Source organism: Tursiops truncatus, chromosome 6 (genome assembly GCF_011762595.2).
Source record: "Tursiops truncatus isolate mTurTru1 chromosome 6, mTurTru1.mat.Y, whole genome shotgun sequence".
Taxonomy (NCBI): Eukaryota; Metazoa; Chordata; class Mammalia; order Artiodactyla; family Delphinidae; genus Tursiops; species Tursiops truncatus.
In genome coordinates, this window is record NC_047039.1 from 32511038 (window position 1) to 32538242 (window position 27205).

General features: G+C 41.7%; 1 long non-coding RNA gene across 1 annotated transcript; it reads left to right on the forward strand.

Annotated features, from left to right (window-relative positions):
• LOC141278865 (uncharacterized) lies at positions 1 to 27205 on the forward strand. The gene is made up of 3 exons (XR_012332260.1): positions 1 to 87; positions 25682 to 25806; positions 27137 to 27205. It is a non-coding gene; the product is annotated as an uncharacterized lncRNA (long non-coding RNA).

Sequence of the window (27205 nt, forward strand, 5' to 3'; positions counted from 1 at the left end):
GGACAACGCCAGAACAAAAGGGGTTATAGATACTACAGCATGAATAATGGAACATCCTGGCCTTGAAAAGCCCATGCCTTGCTGCAGGTAAGCCATTTTACAGCCTGCAGATCTACCCTAAGTGGGAGTGAGACAGAAAGCCTCCGACCTTGTCAGAATCCAGGAGGCACTGAAGAACCATCTGGTGACAGCCTCCCAGGAAGACGGGGAGGCAAGTGAGAGATGGCCTTGTAGCAGCTCCTTTCACACGATATATCATCATTAGTCCTTCAGCTCAAAGGAGTGTTTGAAAAGACTGCTGCCAGAATAGTTTCAGATTCCAAAATTGCAAGCAAATTTTCAAGTGCCAAGAAGAAACCTACAGTAATATTTATTAAAAATGTTCTAGCTCCATTTATAATTATAGAGATTATCAGAGATCTTTTTTAAGGCGTAGCCATGGATGCAAGTAATCACAGCGCAGAAAATTTTCCTTTGTGCAATACTGTGTGTGTGTGTATATATATATATATATATAGTATATATATTATATAATATATATGCATATAGGATAATACATGTATTATCCTAAAAAGACTTGCTTGTAAGGCTATTGTGAATAAAATCCCTTCTAAATGAGAGTTCAAAATAATACCAAATTTTTGTGAAGACTCTCAAGTTGAGTTAGAATTTAGAAAATTTTTACTGCCTTTGGGGAGATAATACAAACACAAATTTTAGTAAATATTTGCAGAAAAGCACAGAAAATATATAGTCAGAGTTGAAGCAAAGCATAGATGATTCTATGGGAAGTGCTGGCTGACCTGCCCATACTCTGTGTCATGCTGCTCAAGCAGCATTTGATGTCCTTTCTATTGGCATTGAGGTAATTGTCATGAAATTCTCGTACTTTGGCATTTGTATTGTCGGAATTGAGCAATTAAAGGATTTTTGTGATTTTGTTGGTATTTAATATTTTTCAGTCTTCTCACATTCATTCCAAAAACCCATTGTCTCTCTTTGACAAATGCAACTGAGAGAATCCTCAGTTTATTTGAAGCATTGAAATCATATTTTTATTCTGAAGGGAAGCCCCTTCCCAAATTCTTACTGACTTTTAAAGTAATCTATTGAGGGAAGTCTACTAATTTCTTATCACTCACAGTTTTCAATATCTCTTTAGCAATAGGATAATGCAAATTAAAATAAAAGCAAACAGTGTTATTGAAGACTCCATTGCTTAAAGAAACTCATCAAGTGTGTTAAAGAAAAATGACAGAAAAATTTATCCTTTTAAGTGTCAAGGCTGTTCTTAAAAGGACAAACTTGGGCTTCCCTGGTGGCGCAGTGGTTGGGAGTCTGCCTGCTGATGTGGGGGGCATGGGTTCGTGCCCCGGTGCGGGAGGATCCCACGTGCCGCGGAGCGGCTGGGCCTGTGAGCCATGGCCGCTGGGCCTGTGCGTCCGGAGCCTGTGCTCCGCAACGGGAGGGGCCGCAGCGGTGAGAGGCCCGCGTACCACAAAAAAAAAAAAAAAGGACAAACTTACTTATGAGCAGAAAAAGAAAATCTGACTTGAAGTGGATAATTATTACAGTACTTGCCACGACTATCTTTTGAAATGGATTTCATCGCTTAAAGAATTCAATTATGTTATATGGATGTTACTAAATACTCTTGTAGTATGTGTAGTGTTGAAGAAGGGATTGAAATTTGATGATCATGCTCTTTCTTTTTTGTTTTGTTTTTGTTTTTGCGGTACGCGGGCCTCTCACTGTTGTGGCCTCTCCCGTTGGGGAGCACAGGCTCTGGACACGCAGGCTCAGCGGCCATGGCTCACGGGCCCAGCCGCTCCGCAGCATGTGGGATCTTCCCAGACCGGGGCACGAACCCGTGTCCCCTGCATCTGCAGGCGGACTGTCAACCACTGCGCCACCAGGGAAGCCCCATGCTCTTTCTTTTTTGTCAGTGGACAACATTTAAAAAATTGTTGATCAAGAGATTCAATGTAATCCTGAAGAACGGAAGAATGTAATCCTGAAGCTATGCCATGAAAGATAGCATTATGTGCTGCAAAAAAATCAAATTTGAAGAGCAAGTCTTAGAGTTGTTAATTTTATGCAAGTACACGTTCAGTGAAATGGCTCATAATGCTAATTTGACCGTAGCATCTCATTAATGAATGTTCAATGGACAACAGAACAAAATAAGTTGGATGTGACCAACCAAAATAAGTTGGATGTATAAACTATGTTACAATGTGATGGGAAACTAGACTGTAACTGTAAGAAATTTCATAAGCAAATTCTGCAAAATAAGTAACTTGTCAGGAAAGCCAAATCAGCAGAGAAGTATCATTAAAGAAAGAGGTATGTAATTTAGATACTTTTCGGCTATTTCAGAGAGACAACGAGTAATCTTTTTAGTATCATATATGTCATGCAGTATTTTTCTTTCGTATCAATCTACAATGCATGGGCAATTTGAAATAATTAACATTTACCTGAGTATTGCATATCTTTATTTGCTTAATCCGACAGCCCTGGTCAAATGGAGCATGTCTCGGGGCTCTCCTAAGCGATCTAATTTACTTAGGAACCAATCTTTGACACAAACAGATCATGAAAGAAAGAGGAAAAATATCCATGATAATTATATGGTCTTCGGGTAGACGTAGAACTCTGGCAATTGTCTGGTCCAACAGGAGAAGAAATCCGATCACTAAAGATGGACATTCAGCTCTGCCTCAATAGCCTAACAGCAGGAAAGATGCAAGTAGACAGCCGACACACTTGTATAATTTTTTCATTACTTTGTAGACTTTTTAAAAGTCACAGTTTACATAAAAGTAACTCGTGGCTCTTGCTGACTGTAGACAAAGCTAATGTTGAGCCCCGGAAGATGCTTCCCTTGAAGGAGTTTGAGCACAGAGGAGTGCGTAATCTGTCTACCTGAGGCTTGCCCATCCCTGGGGGCATCTGGGAGTCTCTGGGTTGCATTTTTAGTGTTTCTTAAGTAGCAGCAGCACTTCCATTAACATATTCCCTGGTTAGAAGGTAAACTTCATTCATAGAAATGTTCTCTAGGGTTTTCCTTTCTTTCTATAATGCTTCTCCTAATGGCCTCTCAAAACATTACATTTTCTGTCCTTGTTTCAATTTTACACCAAGAAGCATGTTGCTCTCTCCTGGTTTGAGTGTAGGGTTTAGCAAAATCCTCATGCCATTCTATTGCTTGCAGGTTACTGTTAGAAGAGGTGATGAGGAAAAGCAGAAGAGCCAGCAGGTGGGATTCACAGAAAAATAAGGCAGCACTTCGGGTAACAGAGATTCTTTAACAATGGGATGGTGACTGAGGGAAGATGCACAGGGGCACTAGCTAGGCACCCAGGACATGCCCGAGAGGCAACTCACCAACCTGAGGTCAGCCTTAAAAAGTGAAAGTGGAATTCAGGATGCACTAGTATTTAAAAATAAAAGGAAGGCTTTGGTGGAAAGAGCAGTGGATTCACACTCTTATAGATTTATATAGTGATAGGTCCGAGTTCAAGGTTTTGCCAGAAAAAAGTCAGTCCCTTGCACTGTGTTTCCTCTTTTGAAAAAACATATGGGTGGGATGACTTTCTCACAAAATTGTTGTGAGGAACACACACAACAGGCACTCAGTAACTGTTATTTGTCTTTCCCCTTCATTTATTCATGCCGCTGTAGAGTCATTCAATCTACAGATATTTATTGAGCACCTACTGTGTGATTGTACTCTGGCGGGTGTTAGAGATATAACGAGGACAAAACTCCCTCCCTCCAAAAAAGCCCAAAGCCCATGATTCTGACCCTTTATGGCTATTACACTGGTAGAGGAGACAGACATTAATAAGACATTAGACATCAGACTATAACTGGGATGCTTGATACGAAGGGGAGATTTTGGTGCTATTAAGAATACACATTATGGGGCTTTAGGTAAGGTTTCCCTGAGAAAATTAAAATTGAGTAAAGATCTGGGAGTTCCATGGTGGGGTTTTTTGTTTGTTTGCTTGTTTGTTTTTGCGGTAAGCGGGCCTCTCACTGTTGTGGCCTCTCCCGTTGGGGAGCACAGGCTCCGGACGCGCAGGCTCAGCGGCCATGGCTCACGGGCCCAGCCGCTCCGTGGCACGTGGGATCTTCCCAGACCGGGGCACGAACCCGTGTCCGCTGCATCGGCAGGCGGACTCTCAACCACTGCGCCACCAGGGAAGCCCCATGGTGGCCTGGTTTCTAGGATTCCGAGCTTTCACTGTCGGGGCCCGGATTCAATCCCTGGTCAGGGAACTGAGATCCTGCAAGCTGTGTGGTGCAGCCAAAAAAAAAAAAGAGTGTAGATTCAAAGGATGAGTAGGACATAACTGGGCTAACAAGGACTAGCATGTGCAAAGTTGGGAGGGAGCATGGGGCACCCCGGGAAAGGAAAAAGGCCATCAAAGATAAAGCATATTGGAAGCCATAAAGGAAAGTGGAGAGGGTTAGCACATGGTTTAGTCTTATTTGCAAAGTTGAAGGAAATGATGTCAGAACACTCCTATTAGCCCTAAAATTCAGTACATACAACTTCATGTTCTATATTGTGGACTGACTCAGTGCAGAATAATGGATTAGATTTTCCTTAATGTTCACTCAGTTCAATTATTTATTGACCAAAGTAACCAGATCATAACCAATTATTTCAGTTTTCTTAATAACACATTAGCTTGATTACAGCAATAATTGTGAAACATGACCCCGTTAATTGGTTTAGCGGAAAATGGGTTTTCCCATATATGTAGGGCTTAATGTAACCTAATATGGTTTGGTTAGAATCCAGTTGGAAATGGAAAGATGTGTTCATGACAAGCTAGTTTAGGCTTTAAAAATATGTCTTTGTTTATGATCTTGTAGTACTGATCTCATATTGACCTGACATGACCTGATATATATTATGCGTGGCTTCTAGGGTCCAAGGATATGTCCATATATCTGTCAGACAGCCCACATCAGTAACGGAAACCTTGAGTGTTTAGCAGAACAAGATACTGCACTATAGTGTGAGAGGTCTAAGACACATGACAGATCATGTCTATAGTGTTTATCCCCAGATATAGGTTGGTGGATCAAGCCTGAGATTTGGAATCACCCAACCTGGGGTTTGAATCTAAGCTTGACCATGAGCTGTGTGACTTTGGGCAAATGACCTAAGTTGTGTGGGGTCTCAGGTTTGTCATCTGTAAAATGGGAATTATAATGCTCATTTCTGAAGATTAAGTGAAATCAAATACACAAAGGTAGATGTCCAACGAATATTCATTACTTTATCACCTTTCTTTATAAGTTAATTGAGGCGCCTGGACACACACAACGAGGAAACTGATGACCCCAAATAGCGGTTCCGAGGACAGAAAGGAGGTCCACAGGAATGACAGTAGAGTCCTGTGGAGAGGATGTCAGGACAGAACTCAGGAAGAGAGGACAGCCTCTGGCCTCAGAGGATTCATCACCCAGAGATGGGAAGTCAATAGTGGTGACTATTGGACCTATTAGACCCATCTGCAAAGGGGCTGGTGTGTTTGAGAATCACGGAATAACTTTGGAATATCTGTAGCTAAAAAGACCAATATGCAAACAGCTGTCCTTTGCTCTCCATGCAGAAAAACCACTGCTCTAAATGAATTCTTTTATTTCTTCAGCTCAAAAGACACAGACTCAAAAGGCTTGAGGGGAACTGATCTGCCATAACTAGTGTGAAGTCATTGTTGTTCTCAGGAGATCTACACAGAGGACCTGGCTATGCTTATTATTATCAACTCAGAAAGACATAGAACTCTCATTCTGAGGAAGCCAGTTTCAGTTTTCCAAGATCCTAAGGACCCCTCAGCCTGCAAGAGAATTCTGTCGGCGTTCGCTTGGAGTTGGCTGCAATTTGTGTTCAAATCACCATCCCATTAGCCGTGGAACTATTAATCTTCTTAGAGACTGTTAGACAGAAAACCACAGGCCGTGAAATAACAGCTGGTTGGGAGTGATGAAACTTTAAAGGGCACAGCTGAGAGGCCTGGTGTGAAACCACACCAAAGCCCAGGCTTCCAGCGGCAAACTCGATTGCCGTCCCAGATAGGCTGGCTGAAACACATTCTTAGCTGGAAGATCCACAAGGTGGATGTGAGGAGCCTGGGATGCCCTGTTACTCATGTCACTCGCTGCATAAGCCTTGGAAGAGGAAGCCCAAAACTAAAATCTCTGAGCTCACACAAGTTCTGGCCAGCCTACAGCACATTTCTCTCTCTCCACTTCCCACACTTACCCTTGTCAGCCACGGCACAGGCACTGGCAAACTGCCCGGACAAAGGTCTGGACATAGGTTGGAGAATTTATTATTCTATTAGGACTCATATTTGCTCTCAGAGCAATTTTCTCAGTACCCAGCCTGGGCTTTAGCTTAAAGAGCTATGTTATTGTGCTGGCTTAAAGAGCTATGTTATTTAAGCAAAATTTAGTCATAAGGTTCCCAAGAGTTAAAATGAGGATAACGGTAGCCAATCGGGTCAGCCACAGGAGGATTATGGCTTTAAGGACAGGACCTCTGCCACATCTCAGAGCTCCCAGTGGCTCTCAGGAGTCTCCAGGTGTGGATATGTTAAATTGGACTTGGTACAGTTATAAAATCACCCAGCCTCGTCCCATGAGCCAAGAAAAAATATCAATGAGGAAAAGCAAATGCTGATATTCAGCTGGAAATTGTCACAGTTGGGGCTGTAGAGTGTAGGGGAAAGAGTGCTCCCCTTGAGAAAGAGCCAGTGGAGCCCAGCATCTTTGGTGCAGGATGGCATTTTCCTAGGTGCCTGTGAGATGTGCATGATGGTAACTACTCAGGAGTTACCTTAGCTACTTTTCAGGGCTTTGCTTTCTCAGATGTTTTTCTTTCACTATTTGCAAAAAGAAACCTCCTCCATGAGGATGTGGAGAAATTGGAAACTTCCTAGTGTTGCAGGCAGGGCAGCCACTTTGGAAAAAAGCCTGGCAGTTCCTCAAAAAGTTAAACGTAGAGTTACATTATGACCCAGCAATTTCACTCCTAGGTATATACACAAGAGAACTGAAAACATATGTCCACAAAAAACTTATATTCAAAGGCTCATAACACCATCATTCATAATAGCCAAAAAATGAAAACAACCCACGTGTCCATCAACAGATGAATGCATAAACAAAATGTGGTATCCACATAATGGAATATTATTCAGCCATGAAAAGGAACGCAGTACTGATATATTCTACAACATGGATGAAATTTGAAAACATTATCCTAAGTGATAGAGAAGTTGGATGCAAATTATGGTTCCATTTAAATGAAATGTTCAGAGAGAGACAGAAAGTAGATTAGTGGTTGCCTGGGACTGGGGTGGGGGCCATAGGGAGTGACTGCTAATGCATATGGGATTTCTTTTTGGGGTGATAAAATTGATCTGGAATTAGATAGTGGTGATGGTTGCACAACGTAAATATACTAAAACCCAATGAGCTGTGTAGTTTAAAAGGTGAATTTCATGGTATGTAAAAATATCTGAATTAAAAAAAATCTCCAAAGTGAAAAGACACTCTAGAAACTTATAGCTAAGAGACAGAATCTAGATTTGTGTTTGGAGGTTCGCATGCTTACTTGGGACCTTGCATAGACGTGTTTCATTTTGAGCACTTTATAATGTCTATAAAAAGATACTTTTTTTGAAAAGGTAAAATCATGAATTTCAAATATCAATAAATATAAATAAAGCAAATATAAAATGAACCCATATCAGAGGCTTTAATTATTAATTAATGAGGAAATTAGTAAGATATAACAGCAGGTTCAAGGAGTATTCAAAGAATGAGAAATAGATGAGCAGTAAGGGATAATGAAATAAACCTTAAAATAAATATAAAACTAGCCTACCCACCGGGCAATAATCAATTGTGTTCCACAGGACATAATGTATTTGCATTTCTATGGGCAAGACTCATTTGCATTACTATCGGTATTCTTCAATTTACAAAGTTTTGAAATAGCTCAAAATCAATAAAAGGCAGAGGAAAACCCCCAGAAAGATGTGCTAGACAGGAGATATAGTAAACAAAACTTTTTGCTCATTTTAAAGTTCATAATTTTTCTTGGCTTGTTTAAGATACTGTAGGTACTTTGATGGTTGAATGGAAGAATGAATGAATACTATTGTTTTTTAAAATGTATTTTGTTTTAGTCAGGAGTATTCAGACTTATATATTCCATAATAAATGTCAGTCATGTCAGTCATTATCCAGTTGACACGTATTTATTTAGAAGCTACCCGGTGCCAGGTCAGGAACTTACAATTTAGTTGGGGTGGGCTGGATGGGCGGAACAAAAAACACCTGAATATGGATGAGAAACACTGACAGCACAAAAGGGAGTCCAGAGGAAGGAGAAATCACTGCGGGTTGAAACAACCTGAGAAAGGAAGTGGCATTTTGAGCTGAACCTTCAACACACAACAAATAGTTAATGATCAATCACGAAAGGTAATATACTGAGATAAGTGCATGTGTTCAGATGACACTCAACCCGGACCTAATCTCAACTTTACTCTCTGTGTAAAGTAAGTCGGGCAAGCTACATAACCCTTCCGCACCTCAGTTTTCTCTTTTTCAAAATGGGACTAATAAATAAAACCTATCCCATGAATTTCTCGTGAGGATTAAGTGAGCTAAGAAAGGGAAAGTGCTGGAAGCAGCATGTTGCATATAGTAAACTCACAATAAATAATACTTATGTCCATTAAACTGTTACTGAGTTCCATTTCTTGCCCTGTAATAGCACAAAGTCAGGAGGCAAGATAGCTGTGTACAGGGAAGGGGAGCCGATTTCTTAAAATGCCTATAAAGTGAAGGCCCTCCCTGACACTTTTATATACATCATTTCCTCTAATTCTTACAATAAACTTGTGAGTTAAATATCATCACACCCTTCTTAAAGGTTAGGAAAGGGGGCCCACAGAGTTGATTAAAATCCTGGTTCATCTTGGGTTGAGAATCAGTGTTTGCCATATATATGCCCTGTGCTCAGAGCAGGAATATACGTGCATTGTGCTGATAGAACACATAAGGGGAGTCCTTCCCTATCAAGAGAAATGTTTTGGCAGGGGGAGAGCCTTCCAGGTTGGGAAACGGCTTAGATGGAGACACAAAGGCAAACGGGAAATGGGAAATGAGAGATAGGTTCTATAAACAATGACAATAACACATGCAGCAATGACAAGACAAGAGGAAAGACTAATAATATCTTTATGTTTGGAAGAAAACACACAAGGAGAAGGAAAGAAGGCTGAGAGTGGTGCTCTCAGCAGGAGCATGTAGAATAGATTTAACTCCTTCAAGCCTTGCCATTTCCCTTAGATCAGTGTTGTCAAGCATTTCATTGTAGCATCAGGATCCTTTTGTTCAAACACAACCTAAAATAACTCAGTTAAAAATGGACCTCTGATTGAGACTGAGGCTAATTGGGGGCTTAGAGTCTTGCCCACTTGGCCTTCTCTACTTCCATTTGCCAAAAGACAGAACTTGAGGAAAATCTTTGGGGCCACAACATTTTCCATAGCTCCCTGGTTCATGGAACACTGTGCAGAAAAACTGAGCTGGATAGAAGTGACAGTCCACGTAAGCAATGTGGAATTCTACACCCAATGGGCAGCTGTCTGAGGTCAGAGGTAGGTGATGTCAATAGTGGTGAGGGCAATGATTCAGGCCAGTGGGGAGGAGTGAGGTAACTCACAAGAATAAAAAATCTGGGTCAGATCCACAAAATCATGGTAGTAGACTGGAACTCAGTAGTGTAAAATGTAGATCAGAGAGCGGAAGCACGTAAGAGGGAGGCACAACTTCCAGTATCTTTGAGGTAAAACAGCTGTTTGTGGACTTCTGGTGACTTTTATACTCCTGAGAGCTTGACCGTCTGGCCTAGTCACTTTCTCTGAACATCTGTATCCAAATATGTATTGTACTGTCCATATCGAAGACAGAGTCACATCTTGTGGTTGGCCAGGGGAAATAGCAGGAGGGTTATCAATCCCAGGTGCTTCTTCATATCCAACTAGGAGGGTGGTTTAAGCTTGAGGTTTTGTGCCAAGACCTCTTCATCATCTGAACCATTGTTTTCTGAGACCCTCGTTGGGGGACTCTATTGGCTGAAAGTCAGTAGGTGTCTGAGGGTTCAGCTTACACAAATCAATAGAGCGTTACCAATATATTTGATGGATTTTGTCTCTGAACCTAAGCCCTAGTGATTTCAAGGTCACACTGCTCCTGGTTTTAATTTCAAATTTTCTTTCATGAAGAACCTTTAGAGAATCAATAAAAAATGTTCCAGCCAGGCTGCTGATGACAGAATATGGCCTTTCAGTTATAAGAGAAAAATATCTATTGGACCTCCACTTGGCAAAGAAGGGAGGCAAAGAAGAGTCTAAGTTATGGAATTTTCTTTGCAAATTGTGAATGTCTTTGTGTATAGTAGTTTGTATAATATTCACTAAGGGTTATTAGAATCTGATAAGCTTCTTTCTTGCTTATAACAGACCATGCATGCTGAGAGTAACAATCTAATTATCCAAACTGCTGGTATCCAAGATACTGTCTCCCAAGATTAATGTGTTTGCATTATGAGTTTCCCTCTGAGTGAGAGACAGTGGTCCTAAATAAATTGCACTGAATTGCTGTAATGAACAATGAAAATAAATCAGCTTCTCACGTCAGTTCTAGATGTGAGTGATTTCCACTGTTGATAGAGCAAGGCCAGTTTTGTGTGTTAGAATTAAAGCAAAGCAATTCTGTGGACCATAAAAAACCATGACAGTCCTTCTCAGTTAAAGGGCTTGCTGATTTCTCGAAGCTCTGTCACCTGCAATTGTCCATTTTATTATTCCTTTCTTCAGATATTCATTTCACCGCATGGCTTTCAACCCTGCCCAGATGCCTTTGTGTAGTCCCAGAGACTAGACTACCTGTGGCAGAGACACCCTGACACTGGGGTTGCTTCTAACACAGTGATTGAAAAGAGACTCTGGAGGCACATTGCTCAAGTTCAGATCCCAACTTCTGTATCTACTATGCACCCTGCAAAGTATTTAACCATTCTGTGCTTCTGTTTCATTGTCTGTAAATGGGGATGATATTGCAAAAATATTTAAATTTTTTATGAGGACAAAATAAATTCTACACGTAGAATGTGTAAAATAGTGCCTGGCACATAGTAGGTCTTAATAATGTGAGTTCTTAATATCTTCATTATTACTACATACTATGATGGAAAGTGTCCTGGATGTGGAGTCAAAATCGCTGGGTCAAACCCTTGTTCTCCTAGTGGAATTCCAGATCTACGAGTTTGGGAGGGAAATGTTATTTCAACTCTGAAGTCTGCTTCCCATCTATAAAAGGGGGTAGAGTCTACTTTATGGAGTTCGAGAGGATTATGTAGGAAAGCACATGGAAGCAGGGATAAATTACATAGTGGTCAAGGGCGTACGATATGGAACCACACTAAGCTGGGCACATACGTCAGCTAGCTATGTGGCCCTGGGGAAGTTATTTTTCCTTTCTAGACCTTAGATTTATTTGTAAAATGGGGATAGCAGTGCTATTTATTTTTGTGAGCATTAAATGTTTTAGCAGTTTCTGGCCTGAGTTCCACTGAGCAATCAATAAACAGCAGTGAACCGTGTTGTCAATAAAACACACAGCCAACACCCAGCCCATAGGTGATGCTCAGTGCACCTGTTTTCTACCTCCTTCCTCTCTTTCCGCACCCACCCCTTGGGACCTGCCAGCAGCCTCCTCCCCCTGCACCCAGTTAGGACTTGCTTGTCGCGGTAGCCACAGCTCTCAGACCCCTTCTCCCCTATATGAATTATACCTTATTTCAGGGACCTCAGCTCATGGAATGACTATTTCTTCTCCTACTCGTACTAACACAGGGAATAACACTTCACATTTTTCTTTTTGTAATGCTTTGCACTTTCCAGAGGGTTCATATGACAATAAAATCCTATGGAATAGGGGTATTTATCAGCATGGTTCAACAGATCAAGGGAGTGTGGGCAAGAACTCACATTTATGGAGGGGCTAGGATGTGTCAGACACTCATGAAATAGATCTCATATCCCAGTTATGCAGATGACGAAGATGAAACGCAGGAAGACCAATGGGCTTGCTCACCATAACACAGATGGGAAGATCCAGAGATGAAAATCAACAATGGGCCTGTTTGCGCAGAAAACAAACTTATGGTTACCAAAGGGGAAAGAGGGGAGAAGGATAAATTAGGAGTTTGGGATTAGCAGATACAAACTACCATATAAAAAATAGATAAACAACGAGCTCTTACTATATAGCGCAAGGAACTGTATTCATTATCTTGTAATCAACTAACAGAAAAGACTCTGAAAAAGAATATATATATATATATATATATATACTTATATATGTATAATTGAATCACTTTACACTGGAAACTAACACAACACTGTAAGTCAACTATACTTCAATTAAAAAAGGATCTGCTTGATTCCCAGAGCTTGAAGTTTTAACACAAATCACAGAGAGAGTCAAGGACTTGCCACAGGTGTATTATTACTAAAAATTGGTAGGGAGAAGATTATTTGAATGCAGAGTTTGGTTTTTGCTTTCCTAAGTAAAGAAAATAGTGAAATGTCTTGAATAAGTCAAGAATCTGTCCCTAAGACACTCATAGTCCATGAAACTCATTTGTACAAAAGAGATATTTGTATAACATGCAATAATTCTGAAATAAACTTTTAGTAAAATCAAAACCTGCATTGTACAATATGGTAGCCATTAATTCTATGCAAATATTTACATTTAAGTTTATTCCAACTGAAATTAAATACAATTAATGCAATTAATGCTCTACTCTCTGGGGTCTCTGGCCAATACTGCCTGAGTCAAGAGCTGGGGAAAGTTGTGCCCTGCAGGAACCCAGCACCGTAGAAACTGCATTCTTCCAGCAGTGAAGAAAAGAGCCTGCTCTCCCGGGGACTGGGGAGCAGGCTACCCCACAACCAGGAACAGAAGCTCTTCCTTGCTCCAGTCTCTCTCCTAGAAAATGAAGAAGGGGCATGAAGAAACTTGGGGTAACGGAAATATTCTGTGTTGATTGAGGCAGTGGTTTTATGGGTGTAACATCTGTCAAAGCTCATTGAATTTTATATTCTAAATGGATGTAATTCCTTGTATATAAATTGTACCTCAGTGAAACCGATTTTTAAAAAATATGGTAAACTCTAAACAGACACAAGTGCGTGCTTGCACACCACCCACCACACACACACTCAACCCAAGCTCAGGATGGCTAAAATGAGAAAGACAGAAAATACCAAGTTTGGTGAAGATGTGAAGCAACTGGAACTTTCCTAACACTGTTGGTGGGAAAGAAAAACGTACAGTGTTGGAAAACCTTTTGAAGGAACTACTGAACCTGAACATATGCATACCTTTGTCCAACAATTCCATTCCTAATAAATAACAGAAATGCAAACATATGCTCACCAAAAGATGTGTAGCAGAATATTCATAGCAGCACTGAAATGTTCAGAACTTCAAATTGGAAAATATCCAAATGGCCATAATAGATGAATGGGTTAACCCGCTGTTGTATATTAATATAATGGAATATTAAATGGCAATGGCAATAGACAAACTATAACCACACAATGTGGGTGAAGCTTATGAATACCATGTTGAATGTAAGAAGACAAACAGGCATGGAAGAGTATGATTATTCCATTTATTAAACAATTCAAAATAGGCAACAAGTTATGATTAAAAGTCAGGGTTGGACTTCCCTGGTGGCGCAGTGGTTGAGAGTCCGCCTGCCGATGCAGGGGACACGGGTTCGTGCCCAGGTCCGGGAAGATCCCACATGCTGTCGAGCGGCTAGGCCCGTGAGCCATGGCCGCTGAGCCTGCGCGTCCGGAGCCTGTGCTCCGCAATGGGAGAGGCCACGACAGTGAGAGGCCCGCCTACCGCAAAAAAAAAAAAAAAAAAAAAATTCAGGGCTGTGGTTACTCATGTGGCGGTTAGTGACAGGAAGGGGGCATTGAAGGGCTTCTGGGTGCTCTACTGCATTCTTTCTTGATGTGGGTGATGGTTACATGGCGTGTTCAGTGTATAAGCCGTTGCATTGTGCCCTTATGGTTTAAGTCCTTTTTCTATATGTATGTTATGCTTCAGTAACGAGTTTACTTTAAAAAAAATTTTTCAGCACTGCTTAGTACACTCAGAGCTCACAACCAGTTGGGTTTGAATCGGTTTTAAGGGAACTTGTGCTTCTTCAGAGGGAATGAGCTGTTACCATTTTAGTATGTTGTGAATCTGTTCTTGAGGACCCCCCCCAAGTGTCATCTGCAAGAGCATATGGGGTTATCACAGGCAGGACAATATAAGGTGCTCTTCAACTCCCTGTTGATGTGAGGAGGAGAAACCAGGCTGGAGCAGAGAAAGCACTCCTGGTCCAAGGCTGAGAAGCCCTGGAATAAGAGCAGGTGAGCCTCCTTCCCTTGGTAGAAGTTTAAAAGGAAAGGACTTCAGATTGTTTCACTTTACTTTCCTCTGTTAGCTGTCTGTCTGTCTAATTTGTGCATCAAGGCAAGAGGAAACTTAAAGATAGGCCAATGACATTGGTGTAAGCTTGGGTGGTGGATGGTAGTAAGGCATCCTAGCGTAACAGAGGGAACTCAGGCCTTGCAGACACGCATGCCTGAACTTGAACTCTGAATCGCCATTCCTCGGTGTATCTGGGTAAACTTGGAGAAAGTTATGAACTCTTTCAGAGCCCCAGATTTCTCATGTAAAAGAGAAGAGATACATTTCACATTTGGGGTATTAGCATTAAAGTATTAGCATTAAAGTTCTATACACTTTTTTGACCATGATCTTCATTAAGATAAACTTTTAACATTTTACACAGGGACCCAATACAACTTTACATACATGCACATGCACAGAAACAAAACGTTTTACAAAATGATACTCTTGTTATTTGTGGTGGACTGATGTTTTTGACTCTATTTCATTTATTTTTAAATAAAAAGTGCCAGTTGCAACCATTTAAATCTATTTCATCACCTACTAGGAAGCCACTGCCCACAGTCTGGAAAACACCAGCACACAACCCTTAGTGCAAGGCCCGCGGTCATCAGGCATATGCGCGACCACCATAAAGTTGGAATCAAATAACTTCTTTAAAATTCCATCAGAGTCTGCTGTTCACTAGCAAAACAGGGTCTTTCCAAAGCAAAAACCCCTGAAAAGCATGGTTGTTGGTGGAACTCCTGACCTCAGTAGTGGTTCCCAACTTTGTATCCATATTAGAATCACCTGTGCTCTAAAAACTCCCCAGACCCAAGCCACACCTCAGTCCAATTGAATCAAAACTTCTGAAGGTGAGATCCAGGCACCACTAACTCCTGAAGTCCTCCGAGTGACTCCAATGTGCAGTCGAAACAGTGACCCCTGGTCTAATGGGCCACGTGGGTGCCTGTCCCTATGCCAGCTCTTGCTTCTTCCTTCTCAGGGATCAGAGACAACTGGGCACTCAGCCACCTATTTTGTCGAGGCCCTGAACGCCTGCCAGGAGCATTACCAATGCCCTAGTGATAATACCTTGATACCTACGCCCTGTTGGAAGAGGAATGAGAACTCACTTTCTCAGGCCCTGAGCAGTGACTAAATTGGCATTTATCTGTGAATTCACCTAAAATGACATGAAGGGGCAGTCTGGTGACTTCCTCGGGCTCTTGTTGGGATCAACAGGCTAACGTTGGTAAAGCACGTTGAGGTTCCTGGATCAAGTGACCGAGAGATTATGTTAACAGAGCTGTGGCATTTGGAGTTTACTATTGAGCAGAAATGAGGACAAGACAGTGTTTCCTTAAAGGGTTCACTCAGATCACACCCTGCTGTTACTTCAGCTTGCCATGTGTCTCATCATGTATATGCAGAGACTTAGCTAATGCTGGGAGAACAGAACTTTGCCTTTTTACCTGCATTCTGAAATATATTTATGACCAAAACATCTCATGGCACATAAGATGCTTTTCCAATCACATCAGAACATAATTGTAAAGACACCCTAAATTTCCAATCTAATTGCAGCACTTAGCCCTACCAGAAATCTCTTCCTATTAAAGAAAATATAGCTGAAAAGTGACAGCAGAAATGCTCAGCAAGTTTTCTTCTCTTGATTTTTGCAAGCTACCAGGGTTTAACCTCTCACAAATGAGCACTTAAAACAAAGGTATATTTGCTTCTTATATAAAAATATATTTCCACTTAGCATTTTCAGACATGCTACCATGGGAGAAGGAAAAGAGGTCTGAGAGAGCGCAGAGAGACCATCTATCTTTTGTGTGCGGTTCCGATCAATCATTCCATTTATCTCGTGGTACCAAGCACAGGAGTGACTGACTGCAGTATGGGACTTATCGAGCTCAGCTCTTTGAGACCCCATTTACTCTTCTAGAAGTATGTGCTCTGATTAATAATAGATGCTTAGCCACATAGTTAAGTAGAATGATTGGTACCTTTTACTGGTTGTTTTTAAGACTAATTTAGTGAAACTCGCTGACCAGAGCAGAGGTTTGTTGCTGGGCTAGCTAACAAATGTCTGCCTGTTTGTGAACTCAGAAAGCCCTCCTTCCAAAGATCAAGCTATTGGTGCTCTCTGGAAATTTGCTCCGTTATATGTGGTGCTCAAATCCTTGTGAAGACTATGGCCCCTGAGCCTTCCCTTCTTTTCTTCTATAAGGATATTTCACCCTTTTGGTAATTGTGGAAAAGTTGATGCTGACACATGTATCCCTCTAAGCCAACAACGTAATAGCTGTAGACTATATCCCATGGACTAGGTAAAGTTTGGGAAAGAGCAGATGGAAGTTTGGTTGCTAAAAACTCTGCTAAGGAATGTGGAGTAAATAAACACTTAATCCAAAACCTAAAAATCAAAAACAAAAATAGAAAGCCTGACATTACAGTCAACATTACGTGCATAGGTGAGTATATATATATATATATATATATATATATATATATATATATATATATATAGAAATATTGAGCGTGGGACAGATTTCTTCAAACCCTGCACACACCCTGTAGATAATCCTTTTATTGAAATCTCCCCAACACCTCAGGTTGAGTGGGCCATCTCATTCCCTGCTGGGCCCTGTATGTAGAGATGAGGGTCTGGAAATTCAGATTGCATAAGTAACTTGGCCTTGGCCGAGGTCATATTAAGAGGAGTTGGTGAAATTGTGCTCCATCCTTCAGGAACACAAAGCAAGTATCATTAGATATTGCAGGATACACAGCTATGACTCGCGTTTTCTCAAAGGGGGTGGATGACAACTAAGGTGAGTGTATGAAAACAGGTGAGGAGGGCGGTGTGCTGGCCAGCAATTCTGATGCTTCCCATGGGTCAGTCACCAGTTCTGCTGCAAAGAGATATTAAACAGGGGAATGAAGGCATCAGCACATCTTAGAATTATAGGGTCATCTAGAGGCAAAGCTGAAGCTCCTCAGAGACAGGAAGCGACCACTGTCTGACACTTGCCTTTGTGCTATCAGCTCTCTGGCAACTCACCGAGGGATTCTTACTTTCCTCTAGAACTTTCTTAAAACTTTTGCAGTCCAATGGGACTTAAAGATTAACAGGATTGATGTATAGCAAAACATTTATGCAGGTGGAGCTACTCAGCCCATTAAAAGATAATAATACAACTAATATTCATTGAGTGGTTATTATGTGCTAGACTGTGATAATAACTGTGTGTACACTGAAGTATTTAATTCATCCAAAAACCCATGATGTAGGTCTGGTAATGTTCCCATTTTACAGATGAGGAGACTGGGTTGTAGAGTGACTCAGAAACTTGCTTAAAGCTTAGTGGTAGTCAACGGGTAGAACTGGGACTCAAATCCAGTACTGTTTGATACCAATATCCTTGCTCTGGACCATTATCCTCTATAGCTATATAGGTAGCTTCATGGGTATTTTTTCCTTGCTATTTTCCCCAAAGCTATATGGTTACAATTATCTCCTGAATATTCTTCACCTTTAACCTCCTCCTTAATACACATTTTCTCTTATTTCTTCCCAAGCACCCAAAAGATGTCCTTTCAATGATGGGAGAGCTTCTTTCTCCTAGCGTAAGCAAGACACTGTCTTTGATCTTCCATAGCTTTGAAATGATTGAATCTAGATATTGCCCAACTCTCTTGTCCATTCTGTAAGTGGAGAGAGCAAGTTTGTACTAAATGTTAAAAGTAATGGACCAATATCTAAGAAGCACTAAGAGCTCTTCCACTCAATACTTTCCCAGAATGTAGAAGTATTTCCAATTACTCTGCTTTTCTCCAAACCTAGGATCAACAAATGAATAAGAGATGTCAACTTTCATGGAAGGCTACTCACTGAATGCAGTCTGTTCTTGCTTATTGGAAAACCTTTAGCATGGGTTCTTTGTGTTTCGGTTACCATGACAATATTTGGTCCCTTCCCATGTTTTCTTTTTCCAGATCTGAGGCACACTTCACAGTGCCTCACTTCACAGGAAAAGTTACAACAAGTATTATTTGCTGCCTATGATGATAATCTTAAGTGGATTTCATTCACTGTCCTTTATCAGGATCATGCTGTTCATAAGATGACTTCAGTTTGTCAAGTTATAACATTTAGCACAATTGATTTTTTCATTATTTATGTTTCAGATTTCAGCTCAAAGATCACTTGCTAAGAACTGCTTTCTTTTTTTTTTACATCTTTATTGGAGTATAATTGCTTTACAATGGTGTGTTAGTTTCTGCTTTACAACAAAATGAATCAGTTATACATGTACATATGTTCCCATATCTCTTCCCTCTTGCGTCTCCCTCCCTCCCATCCTCCCCATCCCACCCCTCCAGGCGGTCACAAAGCACTGAGCTGATCTCCCTGTGCTATGCGGCTGCTTCCCACTATGTATCTACCTTATGTTTGGTAGTGTATATATGTCCATGCCTCTCTCGCGCTTTGTCACAGCTCACCCTTACCCCTCACCATATCCTCAAGTCTTTCTTGACTCTGCAAGACTACACTAGACTGCTAAGGTCCCTGCATTATCCCTTTCATTGCACTTTCCACAATCAGTGACGTTTTCCTTTTCAAAAACTAGGCTTTAGAGCAGTTTCAGGTTCACAGAAAAATTGAGCAGGCGGTATAGAGGGTTTCCAGACACGCCCTACCTCTACACATGCACAACCTCTCCACTAACACATCCTGTGCCAGAGTGAAGATTCGTTACAATTGATGAACCTACATCAACACATCATTATTACCCCAAGTCCATAGTTTACATTAGGGTTCACTCTTGGTGTTGTACATTCAATGGGTTGTGATAAATTTATAATGACATGTAGCCACCATTATAGTATCATTGAGTACTTTCACTGCCCTAAAAATCCTCTGTGTTCTGCCTACTCAACCCTCCCTTGTCCCTAACCCATGACAAGTACTGATCTTTTTACTGTCTCCAGAGTTTTGCCTTTTCCAGAATGACATATAGTTGAAATAATACACCTTTTCATATTGGCTTATTTCACTTACTAATATGCATTTAAGGCTCCTCCATGTCTTTTCATGGCTTGATAGTTCATTGTTTTAAGCACTTACTAACTTTTCATTGTCTGTATGTATCACAGTTTATTTAACCATTCACCTATTGAAGGGCATCTTGGTTGCTTCCAAGTTCTGTCAATTACGAATAAATCTACTATAAACAACTGTGTGCAGGATTTTGTGTAGACATAAGTTTTCAGTTATTTTGGGTAAAGACAAAGGAGCACAATTTCTTGATCGTATGGCAAGAATATGTTTATTTATTTATTTATTTGGAAACTGTCACACTGTCTTCCAAAGTGGCTGCACTATTTTGCATTCCCACCAGCAGTGAATGGGAGTTCCTGTTGCTCCACATGCTTGCCAGTGATTGGTGTTGTGTGTGTTTTGGATTTGGTCATTCTAATGGGTGTGTAGTAGTGTCTCATTGTTTTGTAATTCCCTGATGACATATGATTTTTTTTTTTTTTTTTTTTTGTACACGGGCCTCTCCCTGCTGTGGCCTCTCCCGTTGCGGAGCACAGGCTCCGGACGCCGAGGCTCAGCGGCCATGGCTCACGGGCCCAGCCGCTCCACGGCATGTGGGATCTTCCTGGACCGGGTCACGAACCCGTGTCCCCTGCGTTGGCAGGCGGACTCTCAACCATTGCGCCACCAGGGAAGCCCGACATACGATTTTTAACATCTTTTCATACACTTGTTTTCCATCTGTTTGTCTTCTTTGGTGAGCTGTCTCTTCAGCTCTTTGCCCATCTTTAAATCAGGTTATTCGTTTTCCAATGTAGTTGTTTAATGCCTGTGTTCCCGGTAGTAACATAAAGCCCTTAAAGGCCGGGGCTGTGACTTTTTTCTTACCGCTGTATTCGCAGCACCTAGCTCAGGGCCTTCAGGGATTCAATAAGTGTTTGTTTAATAAAAGAATGAGTGTGTTCATGAACCTGACCACTACTCTAGTCAACCTGGTATCATTGATACCTGTATTTGCCAATTTACTCATTTAATGACCATAAGTAATTTATTTATTCTACGTCTCAGTTTCCTTATCTCTAAAGTGAAGATAATCCTAAAACCAAACCTTCTGACAGGTGAGAGTTATATGAGATAATAACTGAAAACACTTTGTGAACTTAGTGAACTATTTCTAAGATATTACTTATGATAAAGTCCAGGAAACTGGGCTTTAAAGAACTATTTCAGGAAAATTTTAGGTGTAGGATAATTGTCATCTACTTCAACAATTGCAGTCTGGTTACAATAAAGCTTAAGGATAGCTCCTGTTAAGTGAGTGTGTTCTATATGCCAAGTGTTTGTCACACATGACTTCTAATCATTGCAACCACCTTGCACTGTAAGTATCATTTTTCACAGATGAAAAACCTGCAGCTCAAAGAACTTAGATAACTTGTGCAAGATCACAGTGACTGAGCAAGAATTTGAACACAGGTCAGGTTGACAGCAAACCCTACATGTTTCTACTTGTCTGGAATGGTCTCTGACAACTAAACTAAATCAGCTCAAATGAAAACTTTTAGCCTGTATATTTTTAGAATTTTCTGTAAGAATAACTCAGTCTATGCCAAAGAAAATTGAGAAACTAGAGAATTTCACTGGTTACTTTGGGTGGTCTTTGAGAAAGTGTCCCGCGTGCACATGCTCCCTTCATCTGAGCTGTGTGTTTGGGTCATTGAGAACCTGAGGCTCTAAGCCCTCACGCACAGACGGGCAACAAGGGCTCAGGCAGGGAGTGTGGTCAGCCCTGCCTTGGCCTTGCTGTGAAGCCAGCCTCTTCACGTCAAATATGGGCTGTGATTCTTTCCCCAATGGGACTGCATGTTTCAGCCTGAGGCCCAGATGTGAAGACATGAATATGTTCCTTACCCATCGGCACAAAGATCAGACTTAACTTGATGGAAGGTTCTTTATTACCTACAGTGGGATTGTTTGTTCATATCTGTTCAGTGACTAAAAGACTTGACTGTTGAGAGTTGATTTCACAGTGACCCTTCCCCCAGCATCTTGTTACATCCATAAGACTCTGCCAGAGAAAGATTAGGAGGCCACCTGGAGAACAGAGCACCTCAGAAACAGGGTTTGGAGCTGAATCTATTCCTGTTACTCAGCCACAACACAACAGATGTAGATCTAAAGGAGTCTGTTAGAATCAGTCCCGGGCAAATTTTAGGAGGTTGACAATTGCTAGGATTTCTATTTTAGTCTAGAGTCTGAAAATGTCTTTAGTGCTTATTCTGCTACCTAGGTACATAATTCTCCTAAAGAATGCTGGTCCTTGCCCTAGTTTTTCTTTTCTAAAAGTCTTTTCAAGGCAGAAACATTTCTCTTATTTGTATTGCTGTAGATTATTTCTTATAAAATGTATCACTTCATCTATGATAAAACTAGAAAATTGGCTAAGTGCTCTGTCATTATTAAAAGGCTACAAACAAAAATGACCTTTCTACCCCACTCTCTGCCAGCCACCTGCCCCCAACCAGGCCGTCATCTCTGTCCAAAAACATTTGATCAGGTCTTTCAGGACCTCACATGTGAAAGGGCATCCCCAGCACTAAGACTGACTTCTGCCCTGCATCAGTGCATTTTATTACCCTTATCTGCTTATTGGATTACCATTAGCTGCTTATCTTGACAAATGCACAACGATAAATATAATTTACAGGATTTTGAAACTGTAAGTCATGACTTGTTTACATCGTTCTTTGTTTCCAGGCAGGATTTAGTAGCACATACATTTTATTAAGGAATCCTTCCTCTGCCCCAGTCCAGGCTAGCGAATATATTTCCCAGCTCCTTTCCCCTTTATTTCCCTGCCAAAAAGGCCCAAATAGAAACTGTTGCTTGGTTTATATCCTCCTGAATTTTTTCCCTGTAACAGAAGGCTATGGCGTTTGAGCAAAATATGGTACTTCCTTCACAGCAATTTGTATGTTAGTGATGAGAATAAGCCAAAGTAAAATTCAGAAATATTCCTGACACCTATGTCTCATACATGTGCCAGCGAAGTTTCAAATGGGAATTCACGAAGTAAAGAATCTTTTCCTATTTCACCTTTAAGGAGTGCATGCCTTCCTTCATTTGAGCAGCGTATATCTTATGAAACTCTTGAAGACAAAGCACCTATACTTGGAATCTGCCATGGGCGAAGCTCTATTCTGCCTCGGCATCAGCTCTGGAAGTTCTTTAAAATGTCTCTTTCACTTATTCTAAAACAACCAAACCTTACTCTCTGCCTTGAATGCTTTCCCGCTGATTAATTGATGTTTCTATTCGAAACACTTGCCTGGATTCTGTTGTGGGAGACTCAGGGGCAGGATATAAACACCTGGGTTAAAAATTTTTACTTGGAGTTGAAGGCAAATCCAGAAATAGAATTCAGTGGCTTGGGCATGGGAGGGCTTCAAGAGTCTGCAGACCCTGCTAATGGACTCTGCCATCACTGCTTTTTAAACCTCGCATCAAGCTGTTCGTAAATAAGCAGGGAAGACCTGCCCTTTTGCCTGTTCTTGAAACACATGCTTTCCTTACTTCAACTTTCAGAACCCCCAAAGGGACCCCAGGGCACTAATCCAGACTGCCTTCTGACCTGTAAAACCCCTGGGTTATCACAATATACCCTTCAGAGTTGGGAGCAGGTATAGCTGTTTCACTCACACAGGCAGATGCAAGGTAAAAGCATTTGCAAGTGATTTTATTATTTTTACCAAGTGTGCTTAAGAAAACAAAATACTCTATTCAAAAGACCCCAGAATTCACCATCCAAATGTCTCAAACTCCTGGGGTGGCCCTTGATCTTAGTATGACTCAATAAGACAACCCAAGCCCCCATCCCACCCTCCAGGAGGGACTCCTCCCAATATCCCAGGAGATTTCTGGGGAGCTCTTGGTCTCCTGGTAAGTCCACACAAGCATCCAGTTTGGCAACAGGCTTTAGGTTCTGTCTTGCTGGTTTCCTTCACCCCACACAGGAAGTCATTCCGAAACCTTTCCTTCCTGAGAGTACTACTAAGTCTTTTGTGTCCAGTGAAATTTATGGAGAGTTTGAATTAACAGAAGGAGATCACTGCAAGCAAAAACTTCACCTTGGATACTGGAAATCCCTGTCCAGAGATTCCATCAGCCAGTTCTCACCATAGGCAGTTTATCAGCAGCCAGGCTCTCTTGGGTACCATCTTGTCACCATCTTTTGGGGCCTCATCCTCCCTTGATGGCCCCTCTTCCTCCCTGCTTCCTGTCTCAAAACATAAACTCCTTACATGTCAGACAAGCTCTTGACTTCCTACCTCACATTAATTTATAGGGCTACATCTGCATAGGCAAAAACTTACTGAGGTCTTCTGAAAAACAAAGGATGATCTACTCCATCCAGCTATCCACATGTTATTGGCACAAATCCAGGGGCATATTAAAATATTTAACAACTGGTATAGCATGGACCTTATTAATCAGAGTGCCAGCCATAAAGCGCCACATGGCCAGACCATGTGCACCATTAATATTCAACTGTGGGGCAAAAAGCATGAACAGAAACTATGAAATTATGGTTTTCCTAGGTAGAAGTTCCCTCCTTACCAAACTCTGCAAGCACAAGTGGAGTAGTTTAAAGATGTATGTTCTCGGGCTTCCCTGGTGGTGCAGTGCTTGAGAATCTGCCTGCCAATGCAGGGGTCACGGGTTCGAGTCCTGGTCTGGGAAGATCCCACATGCCGCGGAGCAACTAGGCCCGTGAGCCACAACTACTGAGCCTGCGCGTCTGGAGCCTGTGCTCTGCAACAAGAGAGGTCGCGACAGTGAAAGGCCCGCGCACCGCGATGAAGAGTGGCCCCTGCTCGCCACAACTAGAGAAAGCCCTCGTGCAGAAACGAAGACCCAACACAGCCAAAAATAAATAAATAAATTTATTTAAAAAAAAAATTCTCTTCACAAGGAAAAAATCTTAAAAAAAAAAAAAAAGATGTACGCTCTCACTGGCCAGGGCAAGTCCTTTGTTTTTTAATTTTCCTTCCAACGGCACTGATATTATTGATATTATTTATTAGTACATGAAATATCTAGACAGAGAAAATGAACATTCATCAGGTGCTTGCTGTGGGCTGGGTGCCAGACATATATAACTGAAATCTCATACACTGATGCTTGGAGGCAGGTAACATAGTCCACATTTAATAAGGAAAGAATGGGAGGCTCAGAGCCTCTAAGATGCTAAATAACTTGCCCGAGGTCACACTCCTGGTAAGTCGTGGAGATGGGATTTGATCCAAGGCTTGGCTGATGTCTCAGTCCTTGCCTCTCCCTGCACACGTAAGAGTGAGTTCCCTAGAATAGCTTCTCTGGTCCTACTCCCTTGCCTTTTGGGTAGACAAAGATCATCATTCAGGCAGTTGAAGAACGTAGGAAGCAGATGACTCCCAATAGCTTCAGCTCCTGCCTTCTGTCTCCTAAACATACACTGAACTCCTTAGAGAAAAAGTTCACTCTCCTGCCTGTAAAAACCCTTAAGTTCTCCAAAGCTTCACAGCTGTGTGAAGCACACTATGCCCTTCCCCACCCGCTCCCACCCAAAAGCCCTGCTACAGAACATTTACTTTGCAGAAAGGCTAAGATTTTATTCACAAACACCTGCTGTATTTTATCCCAAACACCTACTGGCACAATTTATTAACATTGTTGTTATAAATATTCTAGGTGAGGAATTACAATAAACAAAATGACCTAGAATATAGAAATGTTCTTATTCTCCCCCCCAAGTGGAAGTTTCAGAATCTCTTTTCTCATGTTCTCCCATCTCCTACAGTGACCCTCCCAAGGTCATTGTCTCGTCCACTCGTTTGGGATAATGACGGGGTGACTAATGGCCATGTTGGGAAGGTGGAGGTCAGGGATGTTTCTGATGGCACAGGCCTCTCCTTGTTCCTGAGATCTTCCAATTACAATTGTATCTGCTGACAGATGCAGACCTGCTAACTCAGAGAGAAAAAAGAAATTTTGGTGTTTTTTCTTGGCACTTAGAGTTACCACGTTTCTCAAGATCTTCTTCACTGGAGGGAAGGAAGAAAGGATTCACTGACAGATTAGACCAGAATTGGCTTTTTCATAAAGTGATCCTGGATTACATCAATTGCCATTAATGAAAGGTATGTTTTCCCTGCCAATAAGCTTCCAAACGTTCAACAGAAATCCCCAGGGCAATGCTGAGACAAAATCATGGTGGACAAGCCACCATCATCTCTCACATGGATTAATGTCTCCCCTTCCTAGCTGCTCTCAACTGTTCCCACTGTGTGCTGGGGGGCCCCAAGACCACTCTCAGGCTCAGTGACTTGCTAGAAGGACAGACAGGACTCAGAAAAGTTGTTATATTCATGGTATAGTTTATCATAGCAAAGGCATGCAGATGGAAGTCAGCCCAGGGAAAAGGCACATAGGGTGGAGTCCAGGAGAAACCAGGCACAAGCTTCCAGGTGTGCCCTCCTGGTGGAGTTGCACAGGACACACATATTTCTTTCAAGTGTGACAACGCTTGTGAATTGTTTCAGCCAGGGAAGGCTTGTGTCCAGGGTTTCTATTGTGGGTCAGTCGTGTAGGCATGCAGCATCTACCTGACCGACCCTGGCTACCCAGACTGCAGCCCTCTTATCTGGTAAAACTGGTACAGCCTGGCCTAAGGTCTCATGTTCAACAGAACTCTTTTCAAGCAGAGGATTCCAAGGGCACAAAAGTTATCTCCCAGGAGCCCAACAAAGGCCTCTCCTGAAGCTAGGCCTTTTCTGTTGAATGTGCAGAGTTTGAGCATCCCAGGTCTGCTGAGTTAACCCTCACTTCCCTTGAGTCTATTCTCTGCAGAGATGACTGTTTAAAGTCAGAGAGGTGCTGTTTAAAACTCTGCTCAGAACTCTCCACTCTCTTCCCTTGGTAACACGACCTTATGACTCCACGTCATCTGGTTCCCTATCATGCCTTCACTCACCCCATTTCCTCCTCCTTTGCTCTCTGGACTCCAGCAAGACTGGCGTCCTCCCTGTTTCTCAAAACCACAGGCACATTCCTACCTCAGGGCATTTGTTTCCTCTGCCCAGAGTGCCCTTGCCTCAGATGTGCACACGGTTTCCTTCCTTGGCCACACCATCTGACATTTAACCCCACTCCCAGCACATCACATATCTTATTCTTGTCTATTTTTCCCTCCTTATCACTTATCATTAACCATCATCCTCCATAATTTACTTCTTTACTGTTCATTGCTAGTCCCTCCCCTAGAATGTAAACTCCTTAAGTGTGTTATCTGTTTGTTCTCTGCCATATCCCTGGTTCCTAGAATCAGTGCCTGACATACTCAGTACTATTGTTGAATGAACAAATCAGTGAGGCAAAGTGGTTGCATCCATTCCCATCCTAAGTAGGTAGGAAACATTCATCATCATCATCATATCACCATCATTAATAAAGGCTTACTCTTTTTTTCAGCCATTTGACAGATTACAAAGAATTTTTGTAACCGTTAACCACCTGAGCCTCACCACCCTGGGAAGCAGG